Raw genomic sequence first — 18,018 nt, 5'->3', positions numbered from 1 at the left:
AAAGTCAACCTTCACTACTTCACAGATTCTGAAAGACTGCTTATGTAGAAAGCTGACTTACCCACTAAATGTCCAATAGAAATGGTCTGCAATGACTGTCCCTGTACAATATATGTTTTCAAAATGAATTATTTTCACATTTCTGCTTCATATGGGGTTATCCATGCTGTTTCATTCTCCTGGCCCGCAGTGAGGCTATTCTGCATTTATTTAAACACCTGTTTTTCAGGACATTTCTCTTCCCCAGTCATATATAAGTATCTTAATGCCAAATGCACACACTGCAGAAAATGAATGTGTTGGTGACTTTTGTTTGGGGAAAGATAAGAGTATATAAAATCTGGCCAAGCAGACCAGAAGCTCACAGCCAGAATTCCCCCAACAGAAATGGCAGGTCTCCATGCCCCACACTTCAAAGTGTGAAAACACAAATGAATGCAAGGCTTTGAAAGTACAAATGCAACCCCAGGAGGCTGGACACCTCCAAAATAAAGCTTTCTCTCCGAAATAAAGCCAAGATAATTGAGGTTGGTATAGGTGGCTTCTGGTTGTAGCTTCCTTCAATATTTGTGCCAAGGTCCTCCTCTCTTCTCTGAGAGAGGAGAGGAAGATGAGGAGGAGGATGGGACAGAGGAGAGGAAAAAGGAAGACAACATTACACTATACACAAAAGGCTGTCAGACTATATTTGCAATTTACACAATGCTGGGACTCTTGCAATAACTGAAAATAATCATTCGGGGTGGGTCTCCACAATGCGCATGGAAGAACAAAACAACTTTTCCCTATCCAGCCCAATCCACTTTATCCAGCCTCTCTTATCTTATACCAACCTGATTTTGCTTAAATTATTGTCGGCCTCAGCTTTTCACAGGAGCTTTCTTTTATGGATTTTCCATCCAGCAAATGTTTCTGTTCCACGGCTGGGCAGATCTAACCACAGCATGCTTGGCTACAGACCGCAGCAGCTCGCCCACAGCAAATCCAACCTGGGGGGGCAAAGGCCAGAAGGCATTATAAGGACTCAAAGTCACCAACTTTCTCTCTCTCAAGGGCACGTATTTGGCAGGATAATCTCAAACATCTTCCAAACATTCAAAATCATTAATGAACACAGACAACAGCTTACAAGGTATCCTAAAGACAAGTGTGGGCTATTCTGAGGGGAGGATTAAAGTATTTAATTATTTATTGAAAAGGTTTGGCCTAGTGATTATGCTCTGTTTGTGGAAAACTGAAAAGCCAGATGTTTTAATTAACCATGGAAAACACAAGCTACAACTAAAATTTCATGAACACACTGATCTGCCCCGTGGAAAACCACAGGAATGTTCTGGCAGGGTTCAGTCTGAATTCTTGGGACACAGAGGGCTGGAATCATTCCCCTTAGGAACTCAAACAGAAAATTAACTTGCTCAATATGCTTTAAAAAGTAAAGCGAAACCCAGATTTAATCTCAAATATAAAACATTTCAGGACTTCAAAGGGTACCAAAAAAAAACAAAGAAGTAGGGGCTATGAGAAAATTCTAATGTGGTTCAGGATTTAGAATATATTTACATTGCAATGTGAGGGTGTAACAGAAAATATTAAAGGCTACATAATCCAAAGGGGAAATGAATAATCTTTTATTTCCTAATAGAGGAAATTATATATGAAACCAATATTCAACAAATCATAAATATTATCAAATGTATAATATGACTGGGCAAAAGGAATTCCTTAAATATGCTACTGCCAAACATGTGGCCTAGCCCACAGGCACTACCATGCTTTAGCCAGAGCAATCGGGGCTTCCAGAAAACGAGTGTTGACATAACTTATGCTCACTGGTGGTGCAGCTAGCAATTCTGGCACAGAAAACTCAATCAGGGACTCTTATGCAAGCAATTAGTGAATAATGGGAGCTAACAGATTAAGAAGTCTTCATTTGTTAATAATAGTAAGTTATGATAACGTCTATATATGCCAATATTGAAAGCCTATTCAAGAGGGGACAGGAGAAATGTTATTTTCAGACACAGGGTCCACAGTTCTATTTCTGTAAGTCAAAACAGTCCTCGTCACAAGTGTGCCAAGCATAATATTACATTAATCTCTACCTTCAGTTGAAACCTCAGTCCCAAAAATCATCTCAAAAGGAACATAGCAGGAAAAAAAGCAAGATATCAAATTATATGTGTATGGTATGATCCCAGTGTTGTTCTACAAACTAACTGAGTGCATATAATGTAAAGACACCTAAGTGTGAACAACAGCACTCCTGAGTTATGGAATGGGAAGCTATTTGTATTTTCTTTTTGGTATTTTCCAAATTTTCTACAATTAACATGTATTGCGTGTAGAATTAGAGTATTTGTAAATAAGGGGTTTCTTTTAAGACTGCAGGAATACAAATCAGAAATGGGGTATCTATGCTACATTAGCCCAGTCCTTGGTCTGTCTCTTATCTGAACAGTCAGAGTTAATAAATGAAGAAATATTTGTCTGATCACTGAAGTTCTTAATTTAGATGTTCAAAACGTAAGTGTCCAGTAACACTTCCAGTGATGAAAAATACTTTCCTAGAAATAAAAAAAATTATGTTTTACTCTGCAAACTTGCCACAACAGAGAACCATAGTTATTTCCCTCCCTTACCTATCGCATCCTGGGCAGCGGTGACTCACAGCTGAGGGAGGCTGAGGCCAGAGGATCACTTGAGCCCAGGAATTCAAGATCAGACTGGGCAACAAAGAGGGACCTTGTCTCTACAAAAATTTTAAAAATCAGCCAGGCATATTGGCACACAACTGTGGCCCCAGCTATTCAGGAAGCTTAGGTGGGAAGATCACTACAGCCTGGGAAGTCAAGGCTGCAGTGAACCATGATCACATCACCATACGCCAGTGTGGGAGACAGAGTGAGACCTTATCTCAAATACATAAATAAATTAAATCAATAAAGAAAAGATTACCTCCTGGTATTACCTACTCACAGGAGCAGAGCCCTTAATGACCCCTGCCACACTCATTTCTGCTGCTCTTAGCATCCTGAAAAACACAAGACACAGCGGCGGAATCTTTACACGAGGGGCCTTGGCAACCCATTGCTCCAAGAAGCCCGTGCCCAGAGAGGTAAAATCTTTCCTTCAGCCACACAGCCAGCAAAGCAGGAATGAGATTCCAGATCATTTGCCTCCACTTTGACCAAGTGCTCTTCCTACCACTATGACATTTTGGCACACACTCTTGGAAATAAAATTTGTACAAATCACGTGCAGGTATTAAATTCATACCTGCAAAACCAGAAGAACAAGACAGAATTTTATTCTACCAGAAATGAAATGCATGCAGGAGAAAAAGTGAAGACTCAATCCTAGGCTAAAAAAGGCACGGCTCTGCCCAGAACATGTTCAACTGAAGAAACAATGAGGGCACTGTGCTTGGGCAGCAGGTGTCCTGAACAGAAACTGCCTATCATACCGAAAGCTTTCTGATCCTAGGACTGGCCCTGTTGATAACACTACAGTCCCATCACTCAGAGAAAAACAAAAGGCTTTCAACAAGATAAAACTACACCTGCGCCACCACCTGTGAGAGACAGGAAAGATGCGTGCACAGCAGCATTAGAAATAATAAGTGTCTGAAGGAATCAAGTCCGGCCTTTTACTTCCAAAATGGCCCATGTCTTAAGGGAAAGACATTAGTCGTCTCAAAAATTAAGAGATGCCAGACACGGTGACTCATACCTGTAATCCCAGCACTTTGAGAGGCTGAGGCAAGAGGATTGCTTGAGCCCAGGAGTTTGAAACTAGTCTGGGAAACACAGTAAGACCCTATCTCTACAAAAAATTTTAAAAATTAGGCTGGTCACGGTGGCTCAGACTTGTAATCCCAGCACTTTCGGAGGCTGAGACAGGCAGATAACTTGAGGCCAGGAGTTCAAGACCAGCCCGGCCAACATGGCAAAACCCTGTCTCTACTAAAAATACAAAAATTAGCCAGGCATGGTAGCACATGCCTGTAATCCCAGCTACTCAGGTGGCTGAGGCAGGAGAATCGCTTGAACCCAGGAGGAGATTACAGTGAGCTGAGATAGCACCACTATACTCCAGCCTGGGCAACAGAGTGAGTCCGTCTCAAAAAAAAAAAAAAAAAAAAATAGCTGGGCATGGCGGCCTATGCCTGTGGTCCAACTATTCAGGAGGCTGAGGTGAGAGGATCACTTGATCCTGGGTGGTTGAGACTGCAGTGAGCTGAGATCTCACCACTGCACTCCAGCCTGGGCAAGAGAGCAAGATCCTGTCTCAGAAAAAAAAATAATAAAGAAAACAACACAGTCACTAATAATTAAAATAATCCTAATCCTTCATCTCTTATGTCCACACAGCCTTGGAAAATGAGGAGGCCTTTTTCTCTTTTCTTCAAGATTATTTCTTGGAAACATTGCTTACTTCCACTTTTTGCTTAGCATCTACCTATGATGTCCACGCCACACCAATCTGAAACCTAGGAGTCGCACAAAATGGGGAAAGCCTGAAAAGCCAGGGGAGAGAAGACAGATGGCAATGACAAACTCAGAAACACTCCCTGAAAGGCCTTTATTGAGCTCCCTTCTCGTCATCCTTTATCGACTGTGCAGCAGGGCAACAAAGGCATGAGCTGTGAGGCTGCTCATAAAGCCGCAGCCCGCGCTGATGTGATCTGGCTTTGTGAGAGCCCGAACAAACACAATGGCTCTGTCCTGCCTCAACTGAGAAGTCAGGCACTGGGTGAAAAAAGAAAACGCTTTCCTCCACCCCAAACCACTTCTCAAATCCCCACCATATATTCCCATGACTGGATCCTGAAGGCAACACAATGTCAACCATTTATTTATTCCCTTCGATGCCTCAGTTCTAACACTAAACATCAATGTCCACAGCAGGCAAACGGAATCAGGTTCTTGTTGGTATTTCACAATGAAATAATAGCTTTGTGGTGAGTATTGTTCCAGAAACACTTTAAAGTCATTTGTAAAAGAATGAGGGTTAAGTTTAAATGTAGCAATCTGATAAAATAACCTCTGACCCAAGAATCACAAAGTAGACTGAAGCTTGCTGAAGTCACCAAATTATCTTCCACCATAGAAGACAAAACAGAAATGAGAACTGGATTTGATTCACAGATTGTGAAATCCTTTCTTACTTAGAATCTTGGTCATATGTCACTTAGTCTTTGGCTTCAATGAATGGCTCTGGCAAAATGTGCACCCAAACACTGCCATCATTTGAGGATCTTCAATATTTGGCCAGCATTTTTTTTTCTTTGAGATGGAGTTTTGCTCTTGTCTCCCAGGCTAGAGTGCAGTGGCGCAGTAGCTCATCTTACTGCAACCTCCATCTCCTGGGTTCAAGCGATGCTCCTGCCTCAGCCACCCGAGTAGCTGGGATTACAGGCATGTGCCACCACACCTGGCTGATTTTGTATTTTTAGTAGAGATGGGGTTTCAACATATTGGCCAGGCTGGTCTTGAACTCCTGATCTGAAGTGATCCCCCCACTGCCTTGTCCTTTTTTGTTTTTTCTAATGTCACAGGGAAGGTTTCTCCTTCCCAAGCCTGATTCCAGAAATAGCCACCAAGCCAATTCAACAAGCTGAAATTTCTATGTCAAAATGACCAAATGACCAGACAGACAAGGCAAGAAGAAATATACTGGAGTCCACTCCTCCTGTGGCTGTGAAAATTTGTTTTATTTTGGGAACCACTGATTTATTGCATTTACTTACTAAAAAATAAAGTCTTGGAATATTTTTATTATAAAACTTAGATGTATAGTATTGATAAATTTACAGGTTAAAATATCTGGGAAAGATGAATAAAAATTGAAAGAATAAGGGCTCATCAAAAAAAAAAAATTTATTTCAAAAAGAATCTATCATAGGTACTCATCACAGGTAACCAAGAAAGAACTGCTATGAAAACCCAAACCAGCATCCAATGAAGTTTGTGACTGATATGATATTAGGGCAGTTTGGAAAAGGGTTCATGTAATAACTTTCCCTGTAAGATTTTGACTAGGGGAAGGAGAATATTAATTAATTAATAGGTTCACTAATGTTTTTAAAGCTGTTCTGAAACAAAGGATGAAGAAATTAACAGATTTAGAGGTTGTGGTTCCAGCTCTGCTACTTATGACCCAAGGATGACTACGAACAGCCTCTTTAACCTCTGTTCCATCATCTATAAAACTAAGATGATCCTATCAGCCAACCTCATGGGGCTGTCAACCATTCAAACTGAATATGAAAGCATCGCTGAAACTATAAAGCACTATATTTACTAAGAAACTACTATGCTGCCAGATGTGGCACTATGGATACAACCATGAACACTAAGACACAGCTCTTTCTGCATGGGCTGACTCTAAGGGAAGCTGTGATCTACAGGAAGACTCAGGGGGCTAAAGGAACGTGCAGGCAGTATCTAATAAGAATTCCAGACAAACACCAGGTATTGTGACATTCCCAGTACTTCTGGAAGGAGGTTTATCAGTGAAAAGTGATAGTGTGGTTTTTAATTTTGGTTGCTTAATTGTTAGCTCATTCATTTAGTACTTTTTTTTTTTAATCAAGCAATCACTATGTATCAGGTATCATTTTAGGTGATGGAGATTTGGCACTAAAAAAAATTTCAGCTTAAATGGGGCTGACATTTCAGTCATTCTTCACCTGTAGGAAATATAAAATACATATAAGAAATAGATACAAGCAGCAATGCTCCGTCTGCTGCAATACGATGATTTTTTAAATCCAAAGTATCCACCCAAAAGTGTTAAAAGAAATATTCTAACTGATCTGTATATAGTAAAATATTTTATTTCTTATTTTAATATCCAGGCCACATTTTATAATATACCAAATAACTACCACCTTATGAAGGGCGCTCTTAGGTTTGAAGGATTATAATTTATGTGTGTTTTAGCATATAATGGAACATTCACCCTCACTTTTTTTACCCCCAAAAAAAGAACACACGCTGAAATGTGTCCAGCAATAACCCCAGTTTTAACAAGGGAAATATCAGTTATTTTAGAAGTATTTCCTGTAGTCATTATTTTAAAGGGTAAAAAAAAAAACCTGAATTATTTATTCTAGAAACTGAACTCAAGTTCAACTTTAACATGCCAAAAAGTCTGCCTTAGCAAAGTTTCTTTTTTTAAAAAAAAATCTGTTTCATTTAATTAAAAGTCCTGAGAACTAAGCTGTGCAAGACATGTCAGCCCTACTGTACAAATGATTCAATATGGGATGGAGGGGAAAGGGCTAAGGAAAGGTGGGTGAAAGAAAGAGAAGGGAAGGCACAGATGTGAAGATCTACACATTAATCTCTAATAATCTGAAAATCCATGCATAGCAAGGAAGAAAGCAAATATCCAGGTAAAAGTGATCAAGATCTTACTCAGTGCCAGAGCAAGGGTACCCAAACCTGGGTGATATGATTTGACTGTGTCCCCATCCAACTCTCATCTTGAATTGCAGCTCTCATAATCCCCATGTGTCCTGGGAGGGACCCAGTGGGAGGTAATTGAATCATGGGGGCAAGTTTTTCCCATGCTGTTCTTTTGATAGTGAGTAAGTCTCATGAGATCTGATGGTTTTATAAAGGGTAATTCCCCTGCACACATGCCTGCTGCCATGTAAGACGTGCCTTTGCTCCTCCTTTGCTACCATGATTGTGAGGCATCCCCAGCCAGGTGGAACTGTAGTCCCTTAAACCTCTTTTTCCTTATAAATTATCCAGTCTCAGGTATTTCTTCATACCAGTATGAAAACAGACTCATACACTGGAGTTCTTACATAAAATACAAAGCCCAAGTACTCTGCATCATTTTTCAACTGCTCCCAGATGATGTTAATACAGCCACGGTTGGGAACCACTGATTTATTGTATTTACTTAATGAGAAAAAGTACTGGAATATTTTTATTACAATAATGGGCAACTGTTTTTGCTGAGTGCTTTTCATTAATCTTCACACCCATCCTGAGGTAGGAGGTGTTATCATGCCTGCTTTTAAAAGGAGAAATTTGAGCATGAAAAGGTCAAATAAGTTAACCGGTGTTATACAGTTTTTACATCAAGGGCCTGGGATTTTAATCCAGGTCTTATCTGCCCTATATTTTCTTAGCATTCTGATCTGGTGAGCTTTAACAAGCTTACAGTCTTTCTTCCATGCTAATCTAAGGAAGTTTTATCACTACTCATCTTATTAATATACCATAGGCATTAATGTTTTCTGAACTTAAATCCCCAAATTTACTAATAAACTGTGTAATTCAAGAGGGTGTGAAAAACATATATTAAGTGTTGTCTACTTGGAGCATTGGGGAAGTAGTAGGCTAGGTCTGTAGTCATTTTAATTACCTTCCAATTTAAGATTAGTAAAAGGCATGCTTCCGATCTTACGGAATAAATGCTCCTTCATCAAAACTAGACTACCTAGAAAGAAGCTGGAAACAGTGAATTCTAGGTCATTAGGAATTACTGCCAAAGCTAACACCTTTTCACAATTCCATGCTTTCATTAGTCATTCCTTCTATCTATACAGCCCTGCCCTACTACTCTGATGTATCAATTCTTTATTCCTCAAGGTCCAACCCAGATATTATTGCCTTCATGAAGCTTTCTTCAATATAGTGACAGAAATAATTCCCAAAGGCTTTGCAATTTTCATTGCTTCTCCTATCATACATAGAAAGCTGACATAATATATGCCTTATCTTGAAAGAAGAAGCTCTGCAACATCTCACCTCCTCACTTCTTTTTTTTTTTTTGAGATGGAATCTCGTTCTGTTGTCCAGGCTGGAGGGCAATGGCGAAATCTTGGCTCACTGCAATCTCCATCTTCCAGGTTCAAGTGATTCTCTTGCCTCAGCCTCCCAAGCAGCTGGGACTACAGGTGCCTGCAATCACAGAGCCTGGCTAATTTTTGAATTTTTGGGAGAGACGCCATTTCACTATGTTGGCCAGGCTGGTCTTGAACTCCTGACGTCAGGTGATCTGCCCGCCTCAGCCTCCCAAAGTGCTGGCCCAGACCTCTCCCAATGTACTGCACCACAATTTTTGGACTTCTATCCCCCTAGCACTTTAACTCCATACTGCATCCACTCTCAAGAGACACATTTCTTTACATTTTTGTATAGGTAATCTTGAGATATGTCTAATTTTTTTTTAATGGCATCTTAAAGATGTGGAATAATGCTTTTCTTAAAGTTGTTAACATATAATGGTGGCTCTTACAAAGATGGCATCTTACAATCAATGCATTGCAGAGACTATCTTAGTGCATCTTTCCTTCCACTGCTCTACAACAGTGCTGTTCAACAGAACTTTCTTCAATTATGGAAATGTTCCATATTTGTATTGTTCAATACAGTAGCCATTAGGCACATGTGCCTTGAAATGCAGCTAACTAGCATGACTGAGGAACTAAATTTTTGACTTGATTAATTTTTTTTTTTTTTTTTGAGACGGAGTTTTGCTCTCGTTACCCAGTCTGGACTGCAATGGTGCAATCTCGGCTCATGGCAACCTCCGCCTCCTGGGTTCAAGCAATTCTCCTGCCTCAGCTTCCTGAGTAGCTGGGATTACAGGCACACGCCACCATGCCCAGCTAATTTTTTGTATTTTTAGTAGAGACGGGGTTTCACCATGTTGACCAGGATGGTCTCAATCTCTTGACCTCATGATCCACCCACTTCGGCCTCCCAAAGTGCTGGGATTACAGGCTTGAGCCACCACGCCCAGCCTTTTTGTTTTGTTTTTTTTTGAGACAAGAGTCTCACTCTGTCACCTAAGCTAGAGTGCAGTGGTCTGATCCTGGCTCACTGAAATCTCTGCCTCCTAGGTTTGAGTAATTTTCCTAGCTCAGCCTGCCAATTAGCTGGGATTACAGGTGTGCATCACCACACCTGGCTAATTTTTGTATTTTTAGTAGAGACAAGCTTTTGCCATGTTGGCCAGGCTGGACTTAAACTCCTGACCTCAGGCGATCCACCCACCTCAGCCTCCCAGAGTGTTGGGATTACAGGCGTCAGCCACTGTGCCCGGCCTACTTAATTTTAATTAGTGAGATTTATCTACATGTTTATCAATTTACTTCTTCATCGTTCCTTTTTGTGTCTCAGCCGTTCCTCCTAGAATCTCTCCTTCCTGAAATACACCCTTTAAGAAGTTTCTTAGAAAAGATCTTCTGTGGTGGTAAAATCAGATTTGGGTTTTTCTGAAAGCAGATTTTGCTTTTTCCTTGAATGACAGTTTTGTTGGCATACAGTCAATATTTTCTCTTAGCATTTTGAAGATATTTTTCCACTAATTTCCAGCTTCCATTGTTGCTGTTGGAAAATCAGCTCTCAGTCTGATAAACAATCTGCCTTTTTCTGGCTATTCTTAAAAATGGTCTTCTTATTTTTTTTTTTTAAGTGAATTAAGTTTCCTTATGTCTAGTATGAATTTTTTTATATGTTGTGCTTCCCTTATCTGCCCATAAATTACTTAGATTTAAGGAACACTGGCCATTTCTGTCATTCATAAACTCTCTGAAAATTATGTATACATTAGATCTTCAAACAGTACTGCACACCATTTGCTCTTATTACACTTCTGAACTCAGAAGAGATCTCATCATGACCGTTATATCCTTCAACTACTTTCATGTTTTTCTTCTCCCTTATGCTACTTTCTGGTTAATTTCATCAAACTTTTTTTCTAGTTCACCTATTTCTAATCTATTTCATTTTTATTTCAACAGTTCTAATATTTCCTTAGGTCTTGGTTTTCCAAATCTGCCTGGTCAATTTGCACTTAGTTGTGATTACATGTTTTCTTCCTTGAAACATTTCATACCTAGTAATTTTATATTCTGTATCAGATAATTCTAATATCTAATGTCCTCAGGGTCCCAAATCTGTTGATTTTTACTTCCATGATTCACACTCCTGGTGGTTTGTTTTCTGATAGGACTGGAGATCTTTGATTCTGAATGCCGATTTGGTTGATGTTAGTCAGGAAAATCCTAAGGTCTAAAGTGAAGATGCTTTCCTCCTGAAAGGATCTGCAGTTGCTTCTGCCAGAAGCCAAAGAGCATTATCTTCCCAGGGCTCCTCTTACAAATAAGTCCTGGTAAAATTCAGGCTCTTATACCTTGCCACTGACCCAAGGCTTAGTCTCTAACCACAGTGGTGATATTACAGGTGAAGTATTCCTTATCCAAAATGCTTGGGACCAGAAGTGTTTTGGATTTCAGACATTTTCAAATTTTGGAATATTCTGCAGAATATATACTGTTTGAGCCTTCCTAATCCAAAAATCATGAGCATTTTCCCTTGAGCATCATGTCAGTGCTCAAAAAGCTTCTAATTTTGGAGTATTTTCAGATTAGGGATGTTCAACCTGTAGCATTTGCTCTTTCGGCAACCTACCTGTTGTGTTTGCTTACACATAAAGCTCTGGTTTTACTTTACCCTTTGATGCTTGGTTGATCTACTTGAAGTGAGAGACTCTGGAGATGTCTTAGTTCTTGTGACCTTAGGAGTACCTTAAAAAATGTTTTATCCAGAATATAATGCTTTAGTAGAAAAGTATGTTATTCAGTCTATCATACTGCTAGGAACCTGAGCAGTACTAGTCTTAAACTAATCATCTTCTCCCAAAACCTACTTTTCCTCCTTTGTTATACATTTTGCTAAAAGGCTCCATTCACTCTCACCCAAATCTGCAACCCAAAATTACAGGAACCAGTGACCCTTCTCTTTCTTCTACTATCTCATTTGTAACTAGCCAACAAGTCTGAAATCTTAATGATCAAAAGGTGTTTCCATTTATGTTTCTGATCTTGGCACCTAGTAGTACAATCTTAATCTTCAAGGCCAAATCAAGATAAATGAGGCAGAATTAAAACCTAAATCCTACATTCTTGTTAAATGAAAGAGCTTTATATGAAGGAAGCATAGAATACAGGAAAGTGGAGGAATTGAGTTTCACGCAGATCTCAAAAGAACTGACACTCTGGCTGTCAGAAACATAATCACATTTCAAGGAGGGGTTTAATTTTAGTAAAATAAAATTCTCTGTCATGATAAATTAATATTAATTTAAATTTTATTGGTTTTGTAGTTTTGTTTGAATTTGCTCTATAAATCTGTCACTGCTTTTATAGTTAAATAAGAGCTAGAAGCATAAGGAATTTATACCTAGTTTATATTAAGGCTCCTTCATAATAAAAATGTTTATTACTAAGGATTTGTGGGAAATTTTTTCCTGGTCCATAAATTACTGAGAGTTAAGAAACAATGGTCTTTATACACTTCACCACCCTTGATACATTTATCATTCTCTCCACAAACAAATGGAGAGAAATGGAACACAACCGCACATGCAAGAAATCATTTGCTAAACTCCCAATTTCTCCCCAGTTCTCCAGCTGTTTGAATTATATCACTAATCTTTGGAGGCAGCAAGGCTTGTTTCTTTCCTTCAATAGAGATGGTTTCTAATAGGTGAAATGACTGGAAACACTGCTCTGCCCAGCTCCTACCTTATAACCCGCTTCTACTAGAATTTGTAAAATAACACAAATGTACCTGGCAATAGTAAAACAAATTAAATGTGTCCAACAAACGATGGTCCTTGCCTTAAGGAAGTCCATTTCCTGGTCACATTTCCATAACCAGGAATTTTGGGACATATGGCATTGATTTCCTGAATGAACAAAGAAACTACCAATCATTTCTTTTAAACTTTTATATTTTTACTCTCCATGGACTATAAACTTCCACATCTTCATTTTAAAAGTCCTGTGCCATAGTTTTACCCTACAACTCCTCTGTCTGCCTGAAATGTGTAAAACCAAGCTGTAACCTAACCCTCTCAGGCACACTTTCTTAGAATCTGTTGAGATGTGTAACCTAGACCACAGTCTCTTACACTGGTTTAGAATAAACCTCTTTAGACATTTTGGCAGAATTTGGATTTTTCCATCGACAATATTTCCCCAAATTCAGTGTTTTTTGGTCCCAAAAGTGATGAAAAATTACCTTGTGTTTTAAAAGTCCTATGCCAAGATAAAATGTTTTCCCTCCAACATACATGCGCCCATGTGTCAACATCTATGTTTTTCCTCCCACAAGGTCCAACTCAATCAGAACCAAAAGGGAGATCATAGCATATCTATGCAATCCGTGGCTGGACAGAGGGGGCACCCTAGGGCCTGGAGTTACACAGCTGACTGGCAGAGGTCAGTACCCAGTTCTACCCAGTGTGGCCACCCGATCCAACACTGTGACTCATTTTAAATCGTAAGTAGTTTGAACAAAGACTTAAAATTAACGGGGTGGTCATTATTGTTTATTTGTAAACGTCAAGTAATTTGACGTTTTGCTAACAATGAGTTCAGGATATCCAGTGTATGAAACACCAACTCTTACTTCAATAAAAGTCTAATGAAAGTTTCTCAAATTCTGAAACCTAATTCCAGGATTCTTACTTGGAACTTTTTGTTGTTTTTGTTTTTTTAAATCAGAGTACATTAACTCAGGGGGAAAATGAGATTATCTTTTGATTCAGAGAGAAACAGTACATTCTACTGATAGTTTAGAAATAACATAGTGACCACAGGTAACTCTAATTCATCAATTCTCAAATTCAGATTCTGGGTCACGGCACAAGGTTATGCGTCTTTAACAAGCACAACTGATTATAATGCTGATGGTCTAAAGGAAATTTGATGGAAACACTGATCTAGTCAACATTTTTAAAAAGCAAACTTTAGACCTATTTCTACCTAGTCAAGAAAATAAAAGAAAGAAGACAAAAAGAGGATGAGTAAGAGAGAATCCAAAAGACACACTATCCAGACAGACTACTCAGACTAGACAGTTAGGCAGGCAGACATGGTGCTACCCATCAAGCATGCAAGAATGTAGCTTTCATGGAATAACATTCCTAAACTCTGGCCTAATAAATTATGTGGAGAGCTGCTGCTAAGAATTTTTTAAACCAACTCAAAGTAGAGATGGAGCTATTCACCCAATCAACAGGTGAAATCAAGTCACAGACTAATATAGGGTTTGGCAGATTTCGGGCCCTCCAGAAATACCCATTTAATTAAAAAGCAACTCCAGCTCTAGCTAGAAATCTATTTAACCACAAAAGTGAAATCATAATTAATATGATCGTATCTTATTTCTCCCCCATGTTTGTTTCCTCAGGGCATCTATAATGGCTGAATTGGAACCATAAGTATTATAACAACAACATTTGTTGGAAAGTTCATCCTGTATTTTAGTAGTACGTAAGTTGACAGACATGGCTTATGAATTGTTCTCAGAGACTAAAATAAAAAAACCCTGAACTTTATAAAAATGACATCCATTATCCACCAAGTAATATTTGCAAGCAAAATCTTCTACTAGAAGGGATGGATGCAAAAATAAGAAAAGGAGAACAGGAGGTACAATTAATTGAGGGGAAAAAAATCATAAGAAGTCAGAAATAAATGTAGCTAAAAATACAAATGGCTACTTTATAGTCCAGATATGTAATATGTCATTTTTAACATAAAAGAAAAACAAATCCCTATAGACTTCTTCAAAAGGAAATTATGAGTTCCCGAGTACACTGGGAAGGGGCGGAAGAATCTCCGTGTGCTCTGTGTATCAATAGCCAGTCCAGCTTCATTCACTCCTTCATTTATCTTCTTTTATTTCAGGAAAACATTCAGCAGTGTTTTGTTTTATTTATTTTATTCAAAAGGAAATCCTCATGTGACACTAGCAGGGTAAATAACTTGTATTTGTAAGTTAATGTCTGCTGTAAATCTAAGTACACAATTTTCTTTCACAGAAGATGGAGCAAAGTTTGTTGACTTCTGAGTCTGAGAGAAATGGGCTCAAATCCTGAATACATTCCTTATCTGTATAATCTTAAGACTCAACATTTAACATTCTGAGTCAGTTTCCTCCTCTGTAAAACAAAGATCAAAACATCTACCTTCCAGATGGAGTTGGGATTAGGACAGTGTTTTAAAGCACTTAGCACTGTGCCTGGCACACACAGTGGTGATTTCATTTTTTTGCACACCTGCTGCAGTTCCTGTGGCTCCAGAATTTTCTGGTTTAGGCAGGTCACATAAGGCAAATCTTCCCCTGGCTATTTTTTCCTAGACTACTTTGCACTCTGTTCCAGGCTGCCAAGAGCTCCTATATAAAAGCCCTCTTCAAATGACCTTCTAACACTTGGGCTTTGGAAAGCCAACAGGCCCTTGGGAGCAAAGAGAACTTTGTCTAGCATTAAACTAGAATGAAAGAAGCCAAAGAATTCACCCCTAAAATTTTCACCCCTAGAGCAAGCTAATCCCAAATGCTCTACCAACAGGTGGGAGTGGAACGAGCAAATATGAGAGGTGGGATTGTAAATTTGCTTTACCACCCACACCAACCCACCAGCACTCACAACTGTTATGATGCATGGATCCTCCTGAAATCCAGACCAGACCAAGATATGCCAAGAAATAATACAGGGTCAGTGGAGAAAGAAGCAGCCAGTTCCTCACAAATTTCCACAGCCTTTAGATAAGGTATGGACTCCAGACCAGGCACAGTGGCTGATGCCTGTAATCCCAACACTTTGAGAAGCTGAGGTGGGTGGATCACTTGAGGCCAGGAGTTGGAGACCAGCCTGGTCAACATGGTGAAATCCTGTCTCTACTAAAAATACAAACAATTAGCTGGGTGTGGTGGCACACGCGCTTGTAATCTCAGCTACTCGGGAGGCTAAGGCAGGAGAATTGCTTGAACCTGAGAGGCGGAGGTTGCAGTGAGCTGAGATTGCGCCACTGCACTCCAGCCTAGGCGACAGAATGAGACTCCCGTCTCAAAAAAAAAAAAAAAGAGCTACAGACTCCCAAATCCATTTCTAAGGTAATCCTACCTGTAATTAATTAAGAGAAGTGGAATATCTGTGGGGACAAAAAAATTGACTCTGGAGCCAGTCTGCCTGGGTTGAAAGCCTGGCTCCACACACTCCAAGCTGTGTGACCTCAGACACATCATGCAGGATAGGCTTAAAAAGACCATCTAACTCGTCGGGCTGCTGTCAGAATTAAATAAGTTAATACATGCAAACGTGCCTGAGTTGCCTATTATTACTGTGAAAATTATATCCACTTCCCATTAATGAGACAGAGATGAAAATAGTATTTTCTTTTCTCAGAAAAGAATTCCTGTATCTCGAAGACACTATGTCCAAACAGAATCATATTTTAGACACACTAAGAGGTCATTCTGGTTTGTTGAAAGCAGTAGCTCTATACTACAGTGGCATCAGGAGTATTTGGAAAACTTTTCCAAAAGGTGCATGTCTAGGCAGCAGGTCTGCTTTGAAGCCCAAAATGTGCATTTTGACACAGCAATGTCATTCTAATGCCCACATGGAGGTGAGAACCCCTGATTGAATCCAAATCCCAACTCTACAAGACAGGCCTTTCCCTGGAGGACAGGGATAGTTCGGGGTATTGAGGGGTACCACTGCCCACAAAAATGCCTCTGCAACCTGTATGCTGCTGCCTAAAATTCTTTTAGCAGGATTTTTTTTTTTTGTAGCACAAACCAGAAATACATTTTAAACTAGAAAAGGAACTAACATCGACTGAGCACCTACAACATGCCAGGCCCTTTACCCATCTGTCCTATTTATCAAGGTCACCCCACAGCATGGTTACTGTACAAAGAAGGAAACTGAGGAGTAGAGATGTTCCTAGAGCAGCTGAGATTCCATCCCAGGTGTGTCTGCCTCCTGCACCACCTTGCCTCCTAGTCTATGATCTGGGCTCAGAAATCCTAGACACAGTTCCAAATCAAGGACAGTGAAACTGACTAAAGAAGAAGCTTTACAAACACCCCACCTCACCTCCAGGTCCTCTTAGGTTGTAATGAAAGAGGATCAGACCTGAACTTTAAAGATGTGGGAGGATTTTCTCTGTCCACCTTGTAAAGAAGTGCCTTCTGCCAAGATTGTAAGTTTGCTGAGGCCTCTCCAGCCATGTGAAACTGAAAGTTTAAATAAAAACAGCAAATTGAAAAAAATAGGTCTAAAAAACTATTTGAGTATGGCTACTGGCACCTGGATACGACAAGAAATAGATCTATGCACTTTTGGCAGTACTCATTTGTGAGCATACAGTATGACAACACCATGATTGCTGGAACATGCAACTCATGTGACCTGGGAATGAAGGAAGACTGCCTTCCTGACACATCACCCTCCCTCTGCCCAGGATCTGTATGTCCTGCTTTACACCATGGAATAGTGTAGCATGAAGGGCTTTGCAAGATGCTGGCACCTTGACATTGGACTTCCCAGCCTCCAAAACTATGAGAAACAAATTTCCTTGCTGGGCTGCTCTAGCAACACAAAATGGACTAAGACACAAGGTCATACTCGAGATCTACTGAATCAGAATTTCTGAAGGTGAATCACAAAAATCTATACTGTAAAATAACGTCTTAGATGAACCTTTAAATGCAAAACTTTAAAAAAATTTAAATCCTTCTTGACTTTTTAATTCTTGAATTTCAACAATATGTCTAGAAAGGTAAACATCAATCTGTTTACAGTGTTAACTTGTGATTGTAATATGGAAGTAGGGCAGGCTCTTACTTTCAGGTACAGATCTTTGAATTGTTCTTTTTCCCAAATAATTTTAAAAAAGGTAATTTGATGAAATAAATAAATAAATAAATAAATAAATAAATAAATAAATAAATAAAAATAAAAAATAAAGACGTAGGAAGGAGTTCTCCACTCCACCTTGCCACCTCCTCCAAGGGAGGATGTAGGACAAGTCTCAAACTCACTAGGTCTTAATGCTGCATCTGTACAAGAGAAATGTATTAGCCTTAAATTGGTATTTCCTTTTCTTCTTTTTGAGACAGAGTCTCACTCTGTTGCCCAGGTTGGAGTGCAGTGGCACGACCTCCACCTCCCAGGTTCAAGCGATTC

General features: G+C 39.4%; 1 protein-coding gene across 43 annotated transcripts in view; it reads right to left on the bottom strand.

Annotated features, from left to right (window-relative positions):
* APBB2 (amyloid beta precursor protein binding family B member 2) overlaps positions 1 to 18,018 on the bottom strand; it is a 476,200-nt gene that overhangs the window by 346,428 nt on the left and 111,754 nt on the right. For 29 of the 43 annotated variants that reach the window (XM_078367318.1, XM_078367300.1, XM_078367293.1 and 26 more), the window contains one exon: positions 834 to 989. The exons of 3 other annotated variants lie outside the window; for them this stretch is intronic. The gene's annotated coding sequence lies outside the window, so the exon portion shown is untranslated. Of the gene's footprint in view, positions 1 to 833; positions 992 to 2,955; positions 3,032 to 8,771; positions 8,925 to 18,018 lie in introns of those variants that run through there. 11 more of the 43 variants (XM_078367301.1, XM_078367295.1, XM_078367315.1 and 8 more) reach the window with 5 other exon arrangements.

This window comes from Callithrix jacchus, chromosome 3, assembly GCF_049354715.1.
Source record: "Callithrix jacchus isolate 240 chromosome 3, calJac240_pri, whole genome shotgun sequence".
Lineage (NCBI taxonomy): Eukaryota > Metazoa > Chordata > Mammalia > Primates > Cebidae > Callithrix > Callithrix jacchus.
The sequence above is the reverse complement of the archived record's forward strand: the minus strand, read 5'-3'. Positions and strand labels throughout refer to the sequence as shown.